Genomic DNA, 19,446 nt, shown 5'->3' with positions numbered 1-19,446 from the left:
TATACCATGCTCTTGGATTGGAAAAATCAACATTGTGCAAATGACCATACTACCCAAAGCAATCTACAGATTCAGTACAATCCCTATCAAACTACCAATGGCATTTTTCACAGAACTAGAACAAAAAATTTCACAATTTGTATGGAAACACAAAAGACCTTGAATAGCCAAAGCAATCTCAAGAAAGAAAAACAGAGCTGGAGGAATCAAGCTCCCTGACTTCAGACTATACTACAAAGCTACAGTAATCAAGAAAGTATGGTACTGGCATGAAAACAGAAATATAGATCAATGGAACAGGATAGAAAGCCCAGAGACTGACCCACGTTCATATGGCCACCTTATCTGTGATAAAGGAGGCAAGAATGTAAAATGGAGAAAAGACAGCCTCTTCAATAAGTGGTGCTGGGAAAACAGGATAGCTACATGTAAAAGAATGAAATTAGAACACTCCCTAACACCGTATACAAAAATAAACTCAAAATGGATTAAAGACCTAAATGTAAGGCCAGACACTATAAAACTCTTAGAGGAAAACACAGGCAGAACACTCTATGACATAAATCACAGCAAGATCCTTTTTGACCCACCTCCTAGAGAAATGGAAATAAAAACAAAAATAAAATAAATGAGACCTAATGAAACTTAAAAGCTTTTGCACAGCAAAGGAAACCATAAACAAGACAAAAAGACAACCCTCAGAATGGGAGAAAATATTTGCAAACGAAGAACTGACAAAGGATTAATCTCCAAAATATACAAGCAGCTCATGGAGCTCAGTATAAAAAAAAAAAAAATCCAATCCAAAAATGGGCAGAAGACCTAAATAGCCATTTCTCCAAAGAAGATATACAGACTGCCAACAAACACATGAAAGGATGCTCAACATCACTAATCATTAGAGAAATGCAAATCAAAACTATAGTGAGGTATCACCTCACACTGGTCAGAATGGTAATCATCAAAAAATCCACAAACAATAAATGCTGGAGAGTGTGTGGAGGAAAGGGAACCCTCTTGCACTGTTGGTGGGAATGTAAATTGATACAGCCACTATGGAGAACAGTATGGAGCTTCCTTAAAAAACTAAAAATAGAACTACCATATGGCCCAGCAATCCCACTACTGGGCATATACTCTGAGAAAATCATAATTCAAAAAAGTCATGTACCACAATGTTCATTGCAGCACTATTTACAGTAGCCAGGACATGGAAGCAACTTAAGTGTCCACTGACAGATGAATGGATAAAGAAGATGTGGCACATATATACAATGGAGTTGCTCAGCTGTAAAAAGAAATGAAATTGAGTTATTTGTAGTGAGGTGGATGGACCTAGAGTCTGTCATACAGAGTGAAGTAAGTCAGAAAGAGAAAAACAAATACCGTATGCTAACACATATATATGGAATCTAAAAAAAAAAAAAAAAAAAAAAAAAGGTTTTGACGAACCTAGGGGCAGGACAGGAATAAATACGCAGATGTAGAGAATGGACTTGAGGACATGGGGAGGGGGAAGGGTAAGCTGGGACGAAGTGAGAGAGTAGCATTGACATATATACATTACCAAATGTAAAATAGATAGCTAGTGGGAAGTAGCTGCATCACACAGGGAGATCAGCTCGTGCTTTGTGACCACCTACAGGGGTAAGATAGGGAGAGTGGGAGGGAGATGCAAGAGGGAGGGGATATGGGGATATATGTATACATATAGCTGATTGTTATACAGCAGAAATTAACACAGCATTGTAAAGCAATTATACTCCACTAAAGATGTTAAGAAAATAATTATTCAGATAACCAAAAAAAAATTGTGTGGGGTTCAGTGTAGAGGCAAAGACCTAATTTTAGGGTAAAGTGGTGCCCCCAGTGAGCCTGCACAAATAAGATGACTCAGCAGTAGGCCTGATGGCATCTGTGCCATTCAGGTGGCTTCACTATTTAGATGTTGTTCTTCAACTAGATGCCTGAAAATGTGTCTTAGGGGGCTTAATATTCTTAACCTTAAACATAGTTATTTTATTTCTGGAAATCTAGCCTAAGGGGAAAAAATCCTTAATGTGGAAAACCCTTATGCACAAACATATTTATCATAGTTTTCTATGAAATACTCCAAAATTAGAATCAACCCAGAGGTACAACACTAGGAGCAGGTCAGTGAGTATTATATATCCACTTGATACAATATAATGTAGCCATTAGGAGTGATGCTTGAACGTGATTGCACTAACATGAAAAAAATGCTGGAGATAAAGAGTTTAGCGAAAAAAGATGCATACTTCTGTGTATAATAGGACAAAAATAACAATGGTCCCTACAAAAAGTGGGGGAAATGAGACATAAATGAACCAATGGGTTGGCACTCGTATTTTTTTGATGCTGTTAGGTGATTAATCTTCTTTTATGATATTATCATATCTTTCAAATTTTCATAAATGGGAACTTGGGGGTATTGAAAACTACACAAAAACTGTAAAGGAAAAACTCAAAAGAATGAGGTGGGCAGAGAGCTGTTAGAGGTTCCTTCTGATGAGCTCCTGGCCTGGATTGTTCCCCTTCAATACTGTTTTGCAGAATTGAGAGTCCAGAAGCAAGCGATAGCAAAGAGATGGCTTAGGAAAGGGGTCCCGGCCAGACCAGGTTGGGGTGCACATTGTTAGCAGATCATCTCCCACCCATGTCTGTGGAAATTCAGAGCAGGGCCATGTGCTTTATTTCTGAGTTCTCCTCTGTCTGGCACATCACTGGGTCCAAGTGGGCACCAAACAGTGTTTGCTGACTTTAGAATCAGTGAGCAGAAACTATAGCAAATTCCATCGACCACATTATGGAATATTTACGTTATGCTTTTAGTGTGTTACCTTTGGATTTTGAGGAAAACAAGACAATTTGGCCGGAGAAGGTGTGGAGAAAAGGGAACCTTCTTACACTGTTGGTGGGAATGTAAATTGGTGAAGCCACTGTGGAGAACAGCATGGAGGTTCCTCAAAAAACTAAAAATAGAATTACCATATGACCCAGCAATCCCACTCCTGGGCATATATCCAGACAAAACTATAATTCGGAAAGATACATGCACCGCTATGTTCGTAGCAGCACTATTTACAATAGCCAAGACATGGAAACAACCTAAATGTTCATCGACAGATGAATGGATAAAGAAGATGTGGTATATATATATATATACACACACAATGAAATATTACTCAGCCATAAAAAGAATGAAATAATGCCATTTGCAGCAACATGGATGGACCTAGAGATTATCATACTAAGTGAAGTAAGTCAGAAAGAGAAAGACAATTACCGTATGATATCACTTATATGTGTAATCTAAAATATAACACAAATACAATGTTCATTGCAGCTCTATTTACCAGGACATGGGAGCAACCTAAGTGTCCATTGACAGATGAATGGATAAAGAAGATGTGGCACATATATACAATGGAATATTACTCAGCCATAAAAAGAAACGAAATTGAGTTATTTGTAGTGAGGTGGATGGACCTAGAGACTGTTATACGGAGTGAAGTAAGTCAGAAAGAGAAAAACAAATACTGTATGCTAACACATATATATGGAATCTAAAAAAAAAAAAGGTTCTGAAGAACCCAGGGGCAGGACAGGGATAAACACGCAGACGTAGAGAATGGACTTGAGGACCCAGGGAGTGGAAGGGTAAGCTGGGACGAAGTGAGAGAGTGGCATGGACATATATACACTACCAAATGTAAAACAGATAGCTAGTGGGTAGCATCCACATAGCACAGGGAGATCAGCTCGGTGCTTTGTGACCACCTAGAGGGCTGGGATTGGGAGGGTGGGAGGGAGACGCAAGAGGGAGGAGATATGGGGATATATGTATACATATAGCTGATTCACTTTGTTATACAGCAGAAACTAACACACCATTGTAAAGCAATTATACTCAAAGACGTTAAAAAAAAGTTATGTTTAAAAAATAATAATAATAAAATATAACACAAATGAACTTATCTATGAAACAGAAACAAACTCACAGATATAGAGAACAGACTTGTGGTTGCCAAGGGGGAGAAGGGGTTGGGGGATGGATGGATTGGGAGTTTGGGATTAGCAGATGCAAACTGTGATATATAGGATGGATAAACAACAGTGTCCTACTATATAGCACAGGGAACTATATTCAGTATCTTCTGATAAACCATAATGGAAAAGAATATGAAAAAGAATATGTATATATATGTGTATAACTGAGTCACTTTGCTGTACAGCAGAAATTAATACAACATTGTAAATCAACTATACTTCGATAAAATTTTAAAAAATGAAGACAATTTGTTTTCCATTTCTATCCAATTTGAATTAAATATCCATTGTCATTACTACTCAGTGCTAAACTACCTTCCCTGCCTTCTGTAGTCCTTATCAAATGCTGAACCACTTTATTTAAAATAAAGCTTCAGGGACTTCCTGAAGTGGCGCAGTGGTTAAGACTCTACCTGCCAACGCAGGGGACACGGGTTCAATCCCTGGTCCGGGAAGATCCCACATGCCACGGAGCAATTAAGCTCATGCGCCACAACTACTGAGCCTGCACTCTAGAGCCTGTGCGCCACAACTACTGAAGCCCGCACGCTCTGGGGCCTGCGTGCTGCAACTACCGAGCCCACGTGCTGCAGCTACTGAAGCCTGCACGCCTAGAGCCCATGCTCCGCGACAAGAGAAGCCACTGCAATGAGAAGTCCGTGCCCATCAACGAAGAGTAGCCCCCGCCTGCCGCAGCTAGAGAAAGCGCGTGCAGCAACGAAGACCCAACACAGCCAAAAAAAAAAAAAAAAAAGAACAAGCTAATAAAAAAATAAAATAAAATAAAGCTGCAGCTTTTTGGTTAGCTTCTGCTTCAGAGTTCTAATCTTGTATAGAGATTTCTATAACACACCTTTAACTATCTTTGAAGTAGCTAACTTTAATTAAAGTATGTGTCTCTGAACCTCCTGCCAATGCGAAGACGTATTACTGAAGTATAGCTGGTTTGGTGAAACCCGCCAAGGAGCAGGCTAATGTTAAAGATTATTAAACAATTTCCCTCCTGCCATGGTACTGAACTGTAGATTTCTGTTTCTTTTTTTATTGCCTAGAGCAACTTTGCTCTCCTCTTTTTTCTCTATCCAATAGGACATTATCTAGGATCAAATCTCTTTTTAATGTTATTGCTTACATATGTTTGAGTATAACCACAGTCTGAAAGGCCTAGCTGAGCACAATATTTTACTGTAAGCCTTTCCATTTGAAACTATTTTCCTTTTGAAAAATGTACACTGCAGTCCAGTTCAAACATTTATTTCAACTTTTACTATATTGAAGCTTCAAAAAAAACAAGAAAGAAACCTATTTATTGCACTCAGGCCTTGGGTCACTGCAGACACCACAGCATTCAAAAAGATCAGGTCACAGAGGTGGTTTGAAGATCATCTGGTCCAGAGGTAGAAAACTGCTGGATCAGAAGTCATCAGTAGGTCATCCCACCAGGTGATGTGCTACATCGGTGAGACGAGTGAATTCCATGGACGTGAGTCCATGGCCAAACTTTGTTTGCTGTAAATGAGTTTCTTGGTCAGCCACAACATGCTGGGGGGAACCATGACAGTGAATCAAGTATTCTGTAAGTGATGGATAAAGGTGCAGGCATAGATGGAAAATTTATACATATGTATTCCAGGAAGGACTCACTAACCCCTCTATGACAGAAGATCTAGTGCAATCACTCTGACACCAGGTGACTGACTGGCTTCCCCCCCATGCACAGCTCAGCACTGGTCTCTGGTGTTGGGAAGATGGGTCCTCGGCAGTGGTGACAGGCAGATTAGGCCTGCAAAGAGGAAGTCTGTGAGATTGGACCCATGTGTAGCCACGTTGTTGGACCCTCCTGCCATGTCCATTTTGTACAAGGGCTCACTGAATAAGCACTGGGGAAGAGGCTGCCTCACCGCCTCGGGTGTCCTCTTGTCCACCGGATTGTTGAGAACTTCTGCATAGATATTCAAATATCATCACACTCCGCCTCTCTGAGAGATCTGCACACACCTCTTCCTCAGACTTCCTTGTCATTGATCTCCCAAACCTGTTCTTTTCCCATCTGCCATTCTGTTGGCTACTGTCCATGAATTGATGTCTGTTCCATTCTTCCAGACATCTCTCGGTCCAGACAATGCGGAAGATCAGTATACAGCTTGAAATCCTGCCCACCAGCAGGGTGACCCCTCACTGCTATCCTTCAGGGTCACCCCTGACTGGGGCTGTAATGCTGCAGCTGTCCACTTCTGGCGGGTGTCAGTGATTTCTTACAGAATCATCCACAAATCCAGACTGAGGTTTTCCCTCTTATGTTGGTTGATCACCAGGAACTTTCTATGAGGATGTAGCTGTGGATTGAAGGAGAGGAGACCTAGCAGCAGACACAGGAGACATGGGAGTCTGAGTCACCTGCCCATGCAACTTACACCTTCTGGAATGGATTGGGTCTAATTTCTTATATAGCATTTCCGCTTGACGGTGGGTCCCTACTGTGCACACCAAGCCTAACAAGCAGCTCAGAGCTAGCTTCTGCTGGTTACATGGTCACTTGATGTCCCCTAGTTAGGCATTCAGTACCAGGGCCTGGTAGCAAGCATGAGCTATTTCTCAAAAGGAGAATAGTTACCTGTAGAGGAGGGTGTAGTTCTGCTTTAACACACCCTTGAAAGCCTTTGCGGCGCTTCTCCTAGAGCTTCCCAGAGGTCCTGTATGGCATCTCTCTTTGCTGTGGACATTTTGATATCATTGCATCTGTTGGGTCCTGCATAAACCAAGGGACAGAGCCTCTGGTAGTGCCGCCTGGACTGTTTACATATAAATTGGTACTTCTAAGTAAGTACCTGATAATAATTTGCTCTCTTTGGAAGGTAAATATTCTCTAGCTCTGGGCCCCACTCAAAACTGGATGCTTACAGTTTACATAGTAAATGACTGAGAGCAGCGTACTTGTATGTTTCTATGTGTCATCTCCAAAATGCAAAAAATCCCACCAAGCTTCAAGCCTCTGTTTTTACTGAAAGGCTAAATGATGATTAAAATAATAACAATAACAATAAAACAACAGCTGTAGACAGTCTAGAACAACCCATCAGAGAAACAACAGGCTAAACTATGTGGTTGGGACTGAGGCTGCTGCTGGAGAGTCAGTGTGCTGATTCTGTCTCACTCTAGGGCCTGGAGGAGGCGCTGCTTAGGGCACAGATGTCTGCTCTTGGCACACCGGGCTTGAATTACAGTGGGAGCTGGTTTAGAAACTGACTTTTTATCACACGTTTGAAAAGTACCCCTCATTTGGGAGTTTACTATTTCCATACATTTCACTTCCTCTTCTTGAAGATGTTATCTCTATTTCTTTGTCTTCCTTTAGCTTATTGAGGCCATTTTGCTTTCTACTCATGTATAGACTATATCTCTGAGTTTCAAAGTCATTTATTGAGTTTTAGACATTTGGTAGGCATTTTGGATGATCTTATTTGGCACAGAATAGTTGACACTTAGTAACAGCACCGTGGCGGGACTTGGTGAAATTTGGCAAGAGTTCTTTTTGATAGGCTGCTCTCAGATCAATCAATCAACAAACAAATGTCACCAACCCACAAGTAACCCCCAAGTAACAGCTGAGCATGCCACTCATGACAAAGGACAAAGAAGACAAAGGTTCCCCCTTTAGATAGTTATAGCCCAGACACCAGACCAGCCCCCATGGCAGAGCCCAGCCTAGAAGGACTCCGTGTGTACTGGTCTTTATTGCCAAGAGCAGTAAAGCCTGCCCCTCCTGCCAGATGCCATCTTGGGAAGGAGGAGGGAGAGGGAAGGAGCTGCCCATTGGGAGTTGAACTTTGACCTGCCTGAACATTTTCCAAGAGGCAAGAGTTTAATCAAGGAGTAAATAGGCAGCTTTGAGTCATTTTCTCTGCTTTCTTCTCAACTTCGAGCTCCCGCCTAGACAACTGCAGTGCCTTCCAGCTGCCTGCCTCTGTCCCTGTTCACCTCCATCCCAGTTTCCCACCACTACCCGTGTGACCCCAGGAAAGCACAAACGCTGTATCTCGGGTTGCTCGCCTGGTTAGGACCCTAAAGTGGCTCCCAGGGCCCTCGGGTGAAGTCCAAGCTCTTTTTAACAGAGCTTCACAGACTCCCTCTGGAACCCTGCAGCAGACATATTGAGTGATATGCCCATCGCTAAGGGAAGCTTCTGCCTGTGCTCCTCCCTCAGCCTGGATACCTGCCAACCCTTGCCCCACCTAAGGGCCCTGGCCGAGGCAGGACCGACACCCGGAAGTCTCTCCATCTCTGGCTCCTGCCCTCCCTCTTTCCCCTGATCCAGGGGCAATGACTCCCGGCTCATTCCTCAGGTAGCCCTTACCATTTTGGGCCTGATTATCCTTTATCGCCAGCTGTCCCAGCCTCTATTCAGTGAAGGTATGAACAAACAGTACTCACCCTGGGTCCTGAGATTAAGTCCCAATGTGCATGACTAGGGGAACCCTCTGAGGTTTGCATACTAAAAACCCAGGCTCTGCAGCTGTTATTTGCTTACACTGTAATTGTGCTGTTTACATATAAACTGATACTTCTAAGTAAGTACCTGACAATAATTTGCTCTCTTTGGAAGGTAAATATTCTCCTTTTCTCATCTACTATTCATTGTCTTAATCCCTGTGTTTTGAGAACAAATGGAACGGTAAATTTTAGCCTACCATGTTTGATCACAAATTTGGAATTGATGAAGTCTGAATTAATGAAGTTTTAATGCATATTTTTTCACAGTCTTATGTGGTCAAGTTCCAAATGCAGCCAGCTGTCAACTCTTATCTTGACACACTTTTATTACAGTCAGAAGAAATGTACCAGACTTTTATATAATAGAGGGAGCAAAGAGCATCATTATCCAGTTGAAACTGAAGAGGAAATTCTCAGTGGGCTGAAGAGCTGTGTATTTTTATCGAGTGTTCATTAGCTGTCCTCTGTGCAAGGGATCAACATGAAAACACCCAAAGGATGGGAAGCAGACAGAGAAAAAGCCCAAAAGGCAGGAGAGGCATCGCAGGGCTTCCACTGTGACCAAAGGCTCAGAAAACAAAAGCAGGGAATTGTAGGCATTGCTCTAATTCAGGATGGCAGAGAAATGCACTGGGCTCTACTACAGACCTGTTAGTTTGGTCATTGTAGATAAGGCCAGAAAAATGCAATCAAGGTTTATAAACCAGGTCATTTATTTGCCAGTAATGTGAAATGTGTATATGTGTCTGTATTAGCCAGAGTTTCCAGAAAAACAGAACCAATAGGATATGTGTGTCGTATATATATGTGTGTGTGTGTATATATGTATAAAATAAAAATATTTATTTTAAGGAATTGGATCACATGATCATGTAGGCTCACAAATCGCAAGATATGCAGCTGGAGACCCAGGAGAACCAGTGATGTAGTTACAGTCTGAGTCGGAAGCCTGAGAACCAGGAGAACCAATGGTGTAATTTCAGTGTGAAGGCCTGTACTGTAGCAGTAGTGAAGGCCCCTTTGTGAACTCTGCTGGGCACACCTGGGGCTACTGGGAAGCACATAGTAAGAGGCTGACAGCTATGTAGCTTTCAGTTTAGACCAGGTTTTCTCAACCTTGGCATTATTGACATTTTGGACCAGATAATTCTTTGTTGTGGGGAGCTGTCCTGTGCATCATAGGATGTTTAGTAGCAACCCCTGGCCTCTACTCGCTAGATGCCAGTAGCACACCCTATTAGAAACAACTAAAAATTTCTCCAGACATTGCTGATTATCTCCTGGGAGGCAATATGGTGCTCAGTTGAGAACCACTGGTTTAGTCTCCCATTTTATTTCCCTTCCACCCCCCTCCTCCTGCTAACTCCTTCCACTCTGTGCTCAGGGTGTGTGTGTGCCCATCTAATACCGTCTGAAACATCTCCCAATACCTGTTGCCAGCAGAGGCTGTGGCAGCAGCTCCCCCACTTTTACCATCCTTACTTCTGAAGAAGTTTCCACCAGGATCTAATAGGTAGAAAATGCCATCAACTCTCAAATGGATGGGGATAATGAGATCTCCCCACCAATTTTCAACTTCTAGAGCTGCTCTCATTTGCCAGAAATAAAATCAAAGTATCACTTCTGTTTAATGGGGAAGGAAGTTTTGCCTCAAATAGCATAAGCTTGGAGCCTCCATGAGGTATCAGGAGGGTCAGTGGTTCAGATGGAGGTCACAGGGGCTATAAGAGCTGATGCCTGGCAGTCTCAGGGTGATGGCATCCAGACTATAGGAAGCCATAGGTTCCCTGTGCAGCTAGGCTTGGAGCTGATCTGGCTTTTCTGCAGATCTCACCCTTTTTCTGCAAGGGTCCCTTGTAGAATTTTAGTCTGCAGAGTATGCCTGGGGACAGCCATTCATAGGCCAGAGTGTCCCTGGGGCCAGAGGGAATTACTTTTTAAATTTTTTCATTCATTTAGCAATCAAGATTGTATTGGATTCTCTTGGCCCTTACATTTCCATATGAATTTTTGGATCAGCTTGTCAGTTCTTGCAAAAAAAGAAGCTGGGATTTTGATAAGAATTGTGTTGAATCTGTAAATCAATTTTGAAAGTTCTGCTATCTTAACATTGTCTTCCAATCCATGGGATGTGTTTCCTGTGTTTAGTGTACAAGTCTTAAACTTCTTGTGATAAAATTACTCAGAAGTATTTTATTTTTTGATGCTATTGTAAATAAAATTGTTTTCTTAATTTCATTTTTTGAAGTGTTCATTTATAGTGTATAGAAATATGATTGATTTGTGTATACTGATCTTGTATCTTGCAACCTTGCTGATCTCAGTTTTTTGGTTTTAATTGGTTTTGTGTATGTGTATTCCTTAGAATTTTCTATATATGAGATGAATATTTTCTCTGAATATAGATAATCCCAATTTTTCCTTCCCAATTTAGATGCTTTTTAGTTCTTTTTCCTGCCTATTGCCCTGGCTAGAACCTCCAGTACAATACTGAATAGAAATGGTAAAAGTGACAATCTTGTTGTGTCCATGACATTTGGGGGGAAAGCATCTATCCGTTCACATTGAGTATGGTGTTGGCTGTGAGTTTTTTGTAGACAGCCTTAATCAATTCAAGAAAGCTCCCTTCTATTCCTAGTTTGTTGAGTATTTATATCAGAAAGAGTATTTGATTTTATCAAATGCTTTTCTGTATTAATTAAGATTATGTGATCTTTGTCCTTTATTCTATTAATATGCTATATTATATTCATTGATTTTCACATGTTCAACCAACCTTGCATTCCTGGCATAAATCCCACTTTGTTATGGTGTACATAATCCTTTTTTGTATGTTGCTGGATTTTGTTTGCTAATATTTTGTTGAGGATTTTTTCATCTATATTCGTAAGGGATATTGGTTTATAGTTTTCTTTTATTGTGATATCCTTGTCTGTTTTTGGTATCAGGATAATACTGGCTTCTTAAAATGGGTTAAGAAGTGTTTCCTCCTATTCTATTTTTTGGGGAAGAGTTTGTGAAGGATTGGTGTTAATTTTTCTTTAATTGTTTGATAAAATTCACCAGTGAAACCACCTAGCCCTCTGCTTTTCTTTGTGGAAGTTTTTGATTACAATTCAATATCTTTACTAGTTATAGATCTATTCAGGATTTCTATTTTGTCTTGAGTCAGTTTTTGTAGGTGTCTTTCTAGGATTTTTTTCATTTCATCTAGGTTATCTAATTTTCTGGCATACAACAGTTCACAGTATTCCTTTGTAATCCTTTTTATTTCTGTAAAGTCAATAGTGATGGCCCTCTTTCATTCCTGATTTTAGTAATTTGAATCTTTTGTTTTTTTTCTTGGTCAGCCTTGCCAAAGATTTGTCAATTTTGTTGATCTTTCCAAAGAACTAACTTTGGGTTTTGTTGATTTCCCTCTATTGTTTTTCTATTCCATTGATTTGTCTTTATTATTTCCTTCCTTCTGCTTACTTGGGTTCAGTTTGCTTTTTTTTTTTTTTTTTTTGTCTCTTAAGGTAGAAGGTGAGGTTATTGATTTGTGATGCTTCCTTTTTAATATAGGTGTTTATAGCTATAAATTTACCCCTAAGCACTGGTTTAGCTGCATCCCATAAGTTTTGGTACATGTGTTTTCATTTTTATTTATCTCAAAGTATTTTCTTATTTCTCTTGACCCTTTGGTTACTTAGAGTACATTGTTTAATTTCCATATACATGTGAATGTCCCACATTTCTTTCTGTTATTAATTTCTAATTTTCTTCCATTGTAGTTAGAGAACAGATTTTATATTATTCAACTCCTTTAAATGTATTGAGATTTATTTTACAGCCTAATATATGGTCTATCTGGAGAATATTCCACGTACACTTGAGAAGAATATATGTTGTACCATCATGTAGAGTGTTCTGTAGATGTCTGTTAGATCTAGGTAGCTTACAATATAGCTTAAATCTTCTATATCCTTGCTGACGTTTTGCTAGTTGTTCAATCCATTATTGAAGGTTGATATCGAAATCTCTAATGATTATTGCTGAATTGTCCATTTCTTCCTTTAATTCTGTCAGTCTTTGCTACAAAGACTTCCTTTAGTATTTCTTGTAAGGCAGGTCTGCTAGTGATAAAGTCTCTCTGTTTTTGCTTATCTGGAAGCCTTAATTGTCTTAATTTATCCTTCATTTTTGAAGGATACTTTTCTGGATATAGAATTTTTGGATAATAGTCCTTTCCTTTCAGTTCTTTGAATATATCATCTCAATACCTTCTGGCCTCCAAGATTCCTGATAAGAAGTCAGCAGTTGACCTTATTGAGGATCCCTCATGTGTGATGAGTCATTTTCTGTTTTACTTTCAAGATTCTGTATTTTCTTTGGCTTTTAACCATTTGACTATAATGTGTCTAGATGTGCATTCTTTGAATTTATCCTACCTAGAGTTTGTTGAGCTTCTTGGATGAGCAGATTAACACTTTTCATCAAATTTGGGAAGTTATCCACCATAATTTATTCAGTATTCTTCAATTCCTTTTTTTCCTTCCTGTTAATATCATTCCCAGGAGATAGAATCTGGCATCCCGTATGGGTCAGGTGACACCCCTGGTCCAATCAGCTGTGCCCTGGTGGTGTGACCATGTCTCCTCTGGGCCATTCCTGTGTTCAGGTAAAGGATGAGTCTCAGAGAGGGGGCTGTTCATGGCAGGGATAACACCCTTGAAGGTGAAGGAATGAAGATCAGTGAGTCTTACAGCCCAAGCACCACTTGCTCAAAAGAAGTCACAGTGAAAGTACCTATCGGACCATTTGTGTTTTTCTTTCCTTCCCAGGCAAGTTCTTTTCCTTTTTTACCCCCTGATAACAAGTGCCTTAAATGGGATAGCCCTAACATTTCGATTCCTTTGTAGGAATAAGAAATTTCTTTTCAGTTCTAGTCAAGATCTAGCCATGGTCAAAGAGGGAAGCCCTAGCAGTATTCACCCTTTATTACTTTTAGGACTTTGGATATACCAAGTTAATCTCTGTACTTCTCTCTATGTATTAGGTGCATCATCATCATCACCACCACCACCACCACACACACACACACACACACACAGTGGATTTGTAAAGAGCCCATGCATGCATTTGTCCTTGACCCATCTGTTCTAGGTTCCTTTCTAGAATGTCGCTTGTGTAGACATTGACCTTTCATGATGAACCTCCCATTATGTATGTATTTCATATTCTTGGAATGTCTGGTTTTTTTCATGTGCAAGGTTGTGCTTACTAGTTTCCTATAGAAGTATCTGTATCCTTCCTCTAGTTGTTCTAGCCAAGAATAGTAAAGACAATTCTACCTTTATTTTGGTTTCCTATCTTTAAATTTGTTTCCATTTGCTTTCCTTTTTAAGTCATCAGCTTCTTCTAAAGCTCATATAACTCTGTAGCTTCTTATGATAATTGCATAAAAACCCCAGCTAAATCAATTCAGTAATTATATTAGAGTAGCTACTGGAATTTGTCATCATGGGATGGACTTATGGCAATAATTCCCAAATAGTCAATTCTTTGGCTGTTAAGAGGTAGCTGTTATTAAAGAAAGAGGTATTTGCAGACAGATGCATTTGAGAACTACAGGGATAAACAAAATCAGACTGGTTCTTTAGTGATAGACTTCTTAGAGGTTCTGATAAGCTTATATGCACTGTGTATCCCTGAGAGGGCAATACAGTTTGAGGCATTTCTCACCTTTATTTCATCACAGAGCTCTCCTTTCTCAGATCGCTTGTGGGAACAGTGACCTGAGAAACACACATTAGGGAAATGGTGATATAATTAAATCTTGAAGTTTATTAATTTTCTCATTACTAAATTTTAAAATGTATTCTCTCTGCTACCATCTTAGTTGAGTATAAACCAGAGAAATCCAGGGGCAGGAGCACGGGTCTGGAAGTCAGAGCATCTGAACTGGTTTTGTGTCTGGGAAATCACTTCCCTTTGGGCAGTGAAAGAGTCATACTTCCGTGACCTCTGACTCATGGACATTGAGGCTTTTCCAGCCCTAACGATGCTCTTTCTCTTGTGCAGGGAATCTAATTGTGTTTCCTGTAGAAAAGGGAAGAAGCTTTTACCATTTCCCAAAAAGGGTTTCTCATTATTCTCTGTCTTATCCATTTACAGCTACTTTATTTATTTCTTTACAGAAACCATTTATCCCTCTTGAGTCCTGATCATTCTTTTTAGATTTGATATGATCAGAGTTATCACTTCTGTCTTGTACTAACTGGGCATCTTAGAATCTCATTTGGAATTCTCAGGAACCAAAAGCCAGTGAAGTGAAATGAAGGGGGCAGACACGTCACCTTCTGGGAAACTCCAGAGTGCCATTATCACCTTTAATGGGGTGTTTTAAAGGAAGAAGTCGGTCTGCATTTTCCCTGTGCCCTCTAATCGGTTTCTCCCTGCTCATCGGGAGACTAGAAGATGGCAGCTATGAAGCTTCCCCTTTCCTGAGCAGCCTAGGGGTGGGACCTTATTTCTAATTCATTCCCTCAGACCAGCAGGTACTCTAGGCACTCTCCCCACCCATAATGTGATTATCCCTAGCCAAATCTTTTCTCTCCTCCACAGAGGTCCCACTTTGTTCTGTATAGTTTTATCACATTTATTCCTAAAAATATATGTATACTTGACTTTCTGTGTTTTTGAACTTTATATAAAAGGAGTCATACAGTTTGTATGCTGTACATGCATATATATGTGGCTTCTCTATCTCAACAGCATGTTTTTAAGATTCATCTATGTGGAATATACCTTCAGAATGTTCTTTTTCATTGCAGTGGAGTATTCCATTGGTATGAAACAAGTATACAATATTTGTTTATCCTTCTTCCTGCTTATGGATGTTTGGGGTGGTTTACAGGTTTTACTTATTTGTTTTATTTTTTTGTTATTTTGAATGTGACTGTTACTAATGTTCTTCTGTTAGGTTGAACTGTGTGAAATAGGCATTTTTATAGGCTCCTATTTATTTCATATGATTCAACCCGATTCCTATCTGTTGGTGCATATTTGCAAGATTATATCTGAGGAATATACCTAGGTGTGGCAGAAATGCTAATTCATAAGGTACATGTATCTTCAACTTTGAAAATGATGCCTAATTGTGTTATAAAGAGATTGTACCAATTTTTACTCACTATATCAAAATTGTCCCACCTCCTGTCAACAGTTGATAAAGATGATTTTGGTGGGTGTGAAATATGATTTTAATTGCAATTCTCTAGCTACCAATGACATTAAGCATCTTTTTATATGTGTATTTGCCATCTCTGTTTCTTCTTCTGTATAAAAATGTGGAAATGACTTTGGAACTGGCTAAGGGTAGAGGGTGGAAGAGTTTTGAGGTGTATGTTAGAAAAAGCCTAGGTTGCCTTGAGGAGACTATTGGTAGAAATATGGATGTTAAAGGTGATTATAGTGAGGTCTCAGGAAGAAAAACGGAGGGACTTCCCTGGTGGTCCAGTGGTTAAGACTCTGCATTTCCACTGCAGGGGGCGCAGGTTCGATCCCTGTTGGGGGAACTAAGATCCCACATGCCGTGCGGTGTGGCCAAAAAGTAAAATAAAATAAGAAAGAAAAGAGGAGAGCTGCAGAGAAAGCTTCTCTCATGTTAGAGAATGCATATATCATCATGAACAGAATGTTGGTAGAAATGAATGTTAGAGGTACTGGTCTCAGACGGAAATGAGGAAGATGTTATCGGAAACTGAAGGAAAGCTGTTCCTTGTTATAAAGCGGCAGAGAATTTGGTTGAATTGTGTTCTAGTGTCTTGTGGAAAGTAGAACTTGTAAGTGATGATGAACTTGGATATTTAGCTGAGAAGAATTCTAAAATAAGTATTAAAGACTGGTTTGTCCTTGCTGCTATAATAAGATGTGAGAGGAGAGAGGTAAATTGAAGAAGGAATTGTTACACTAAAGGAACCAGAACTTGCAGATTTGGAAAATTCTGTCTATCCATATTGCAAAAATGAGAAATTCTGCCTGTAGAGAGCAACAGAGGTGTGGCTGGACAGCCATTTGCTAAAGAGATTAGAGTGTGGCTCACAGATCCAGTCAACCATTGCAGCAGAAGCCGGGAATAGAGACGCCGTTATTCAGGACAGATCTGTAGAGGACCTCTTGTCTGATGGCTTGGCCCCTGTGAACCTCGTGGGAAGCTGACAAAGTTTTTGAGAATTTATATCAACAGAAACACTGCCAGCTTAGGCTAAGCAGAGACAGGACAAATGAGGTAAGGCTGTTGGATTTCTGAGAGTCTACAGGATGGGCCAGTAGACCTATATTTGGCTACAAACATGCATTATCCTTCAGGACAAGGGAAGAATGATCCTGAAGACAAATCAGAGGTCTGCAGGGGTGCCACTGTCACCATGACCTGGGGGATGGGGCTGTCCCTCCTCAATTACCAAGGGTGGGCCAAGCTGCTGTGGCTACACCCAGGGCCAAGGGGGTGGGACAGCCACCCTGGTGGGCTCGGAGGACAGAGCATGGAGCCCAAGAGGATTATCCTTGAGCCTTAAACAAACAAAACAAAACAGAAACAGACTCATAAATACAGAGAACAAACTGGTGGTTGCTGGAGAAGAGGGGGTCGGGGGAACAGATGAAATAGGTGAAGGGAATGAGAGGTACAAACATCCAATTATAAAATAAATTAGTCACAGGGATGTAAAGTACACACACAGGGATAAAAATTATTAAAAAATAAACATCAGAGATTATGCATGGAAAAAAGTACACATAGAGAACATGGTTAATAATATTGTAACAACTTTGTATGGTGACGATGGTAACTGTACTTACTGTGGTGATTATTTCACAATGTGTAAAAATATCGAATCACTATGTGGTACACCTGAAACTAATACAGTATTGTATGTCAAGTATAACTTAATTAAAAAAAAATCTAATGGAATTTGCCCTGCTTTCAGACTTGCTTGAGACCTAAGACTTCTTTCTCCTTTCCAATTTCTCCCAGCTAGAATGGAATGCCTATCCCATGCCTGCCTCACTGTTCTATTTTGGTAACAGGTAACTTGTCTGGTTTCACAGGTTCACAATGGGAAACGAATTTTGCCTCAGGATGAATCATACCTCAAGTCTCACCTATACCTAATTTAGATAATAATGAGATGAGAATTTGGACTTAGAGTTGATGCTGCAATAGGTTGGGACTGTGGTGGCTGTTGGGATGGGGGTGAATGTAATTTACATGTAAGAAGGACAAGATATCTGGGGGAGCAAAGGGTGAAGTGTTACAGGTTGAGTTGTGTCCCCTGCCAAATTCATACATTGTAGTCCTAACCCCAGTAACTCAGATTGTGACTGTGTTTGGAAGATAGGACATTTAAAGAGGCAATTAAGTTGAAATGATGGTGTTAAGGTGGGCCCTAATCCAATATAATTGGTGTCCTTATAAGAAGGAAAAATTCAGACATAGGTGTGCACAGAGGGAAGACCATGTGAAGACACAGGGAGAAGATGGCCATCTATAAGCCACGGAGAGAGGCTTCAGGAGAAGTCAACTCTGCCGACATCTTGATCTCAGACTTCTAGCCTTCAAGACTGTGAGAAAATACATTTATGTTATTTAAGCCACCTAGTCTGTGGTGCTCTGTTACAGCAGCCCTAGCCGATCAATACACCTACCTATATGCCAATACCACTCTGCCTCGATTATTGTAGCTTTATAATAAAGACATTCAGTATTGAGTAGAGGTTGTAAGGGTGGTCATTCTTGCCTTTCTCCTGATCTTAGGGGGAAACAGTCTTTCATCATTGAATATGATGTTAATTGTAGGTTTTTGTTGTTTTCATTTTTTAATGCCTTTTATATGATTGAGGAAGTATCTTCTAGTCTTAGTTTTCAGAGGGTTTCTATTATGAATGGGCATGGAAGTTTGTCAAATGCTTTTTCTGCATCTATTGAAATGATCGGATGATTTTTCCCTTTTATTTTGTTACTGTGGCAGATTACTCTGATTGATTTTTGAATGCTGAAACAACGTTGCATTGCTTAGATAAAACTCACTTGGTTATGTTATATAATAATGCTTTTGAAATCTTGCTGCATTGGTTCCACTAATATTTTGTTGAGAATGTTTACATTTACGTTTGTGCTGCCCTTCAGTTCTGGGCAGTTTTTTGGAATTATGTATTTGATTCATCCCTGGGTGCAGCCATTCATTAAAAATGATTTTTAAAAATATGGTTTCCCATAATTTTTAGGTGTGCACTGCTGGGAGGTGTGTCTTTGAAATATCATCTTTTCTAGTTCTGAGAAAATGTCTAAAAAGATTATTTTACTATATATATATTTTTTTTTGGCAGAGGAGAGTTTATTGATTTCTAGTTTATATTTCATAGTCATGTGATAAAAACTTCAAGGGATATAGTATATATAGGATGTTTTTTGACACTTTTATTTACTTATTTGGCCTGACCATGCGGTTTGCGGGATCTTAGTTCCCAGACCAGGGATTGAACCCGTGCCCCCAGCAGTGAAAGCCTGGAATCTTAACCACTGGACCGCCAGGGAATTCCCCTATGATTGTTTTTTAAGTATGATTTATTTTATCTTACAATTATGTGTGATATTTAAAATTTGAAACTTCAAACCATAGAACTTTAGAAGTTTTAGATATTGTGTTTTGGTGTTTTGTGGAAATCCACACCAGGTCTCATGTATGCTTCATTCTGTCGAAAAGAATAATTTATCTATTTTTTTCTAATTTAAGAGTTGGGATAAATGACACCGTTGATGACCAGTTACCTTCTCTTTTTCTCCACAGTCTTGCTGAAGTTGTCTGTAAATGTTTGTTGAGTATGAGAGCAGAGCAGGAT

General features: G+C 39.9%; 1 protein-coding gene across 1 annotated transcript in view; it reads left to right on the top strand.

The window, feature by feature from the left end:
• The window catches only part of MYRIP (myosin VIIA and Rab interacting protein), a 223,572-nt gene that overhangs the window by 22,138 nt on the left and 181,988 nt on the right, over positions 1–19,446 (top strand). The gene's annotated exons all lie outside the window — the stretch shown is intronic.

Source organism: Balaenoptera ricei, chromosome 11, assembly GCF_028023285.1.
Source record: "Balaenoptera ricei isolate mBalRic1 chromosome 11, mBalRic1.hap2, whole genome shotgun sequence".
NCBI lineage: Eukaryota > Metazoa > Chordata > Mammalia > Artiodactyla > Balaenopteridae > Balaenoptera > Balaenoptera ricei.
This window is presented reverse-complemented; position numbering and strand designations above follow the sequence as displayed.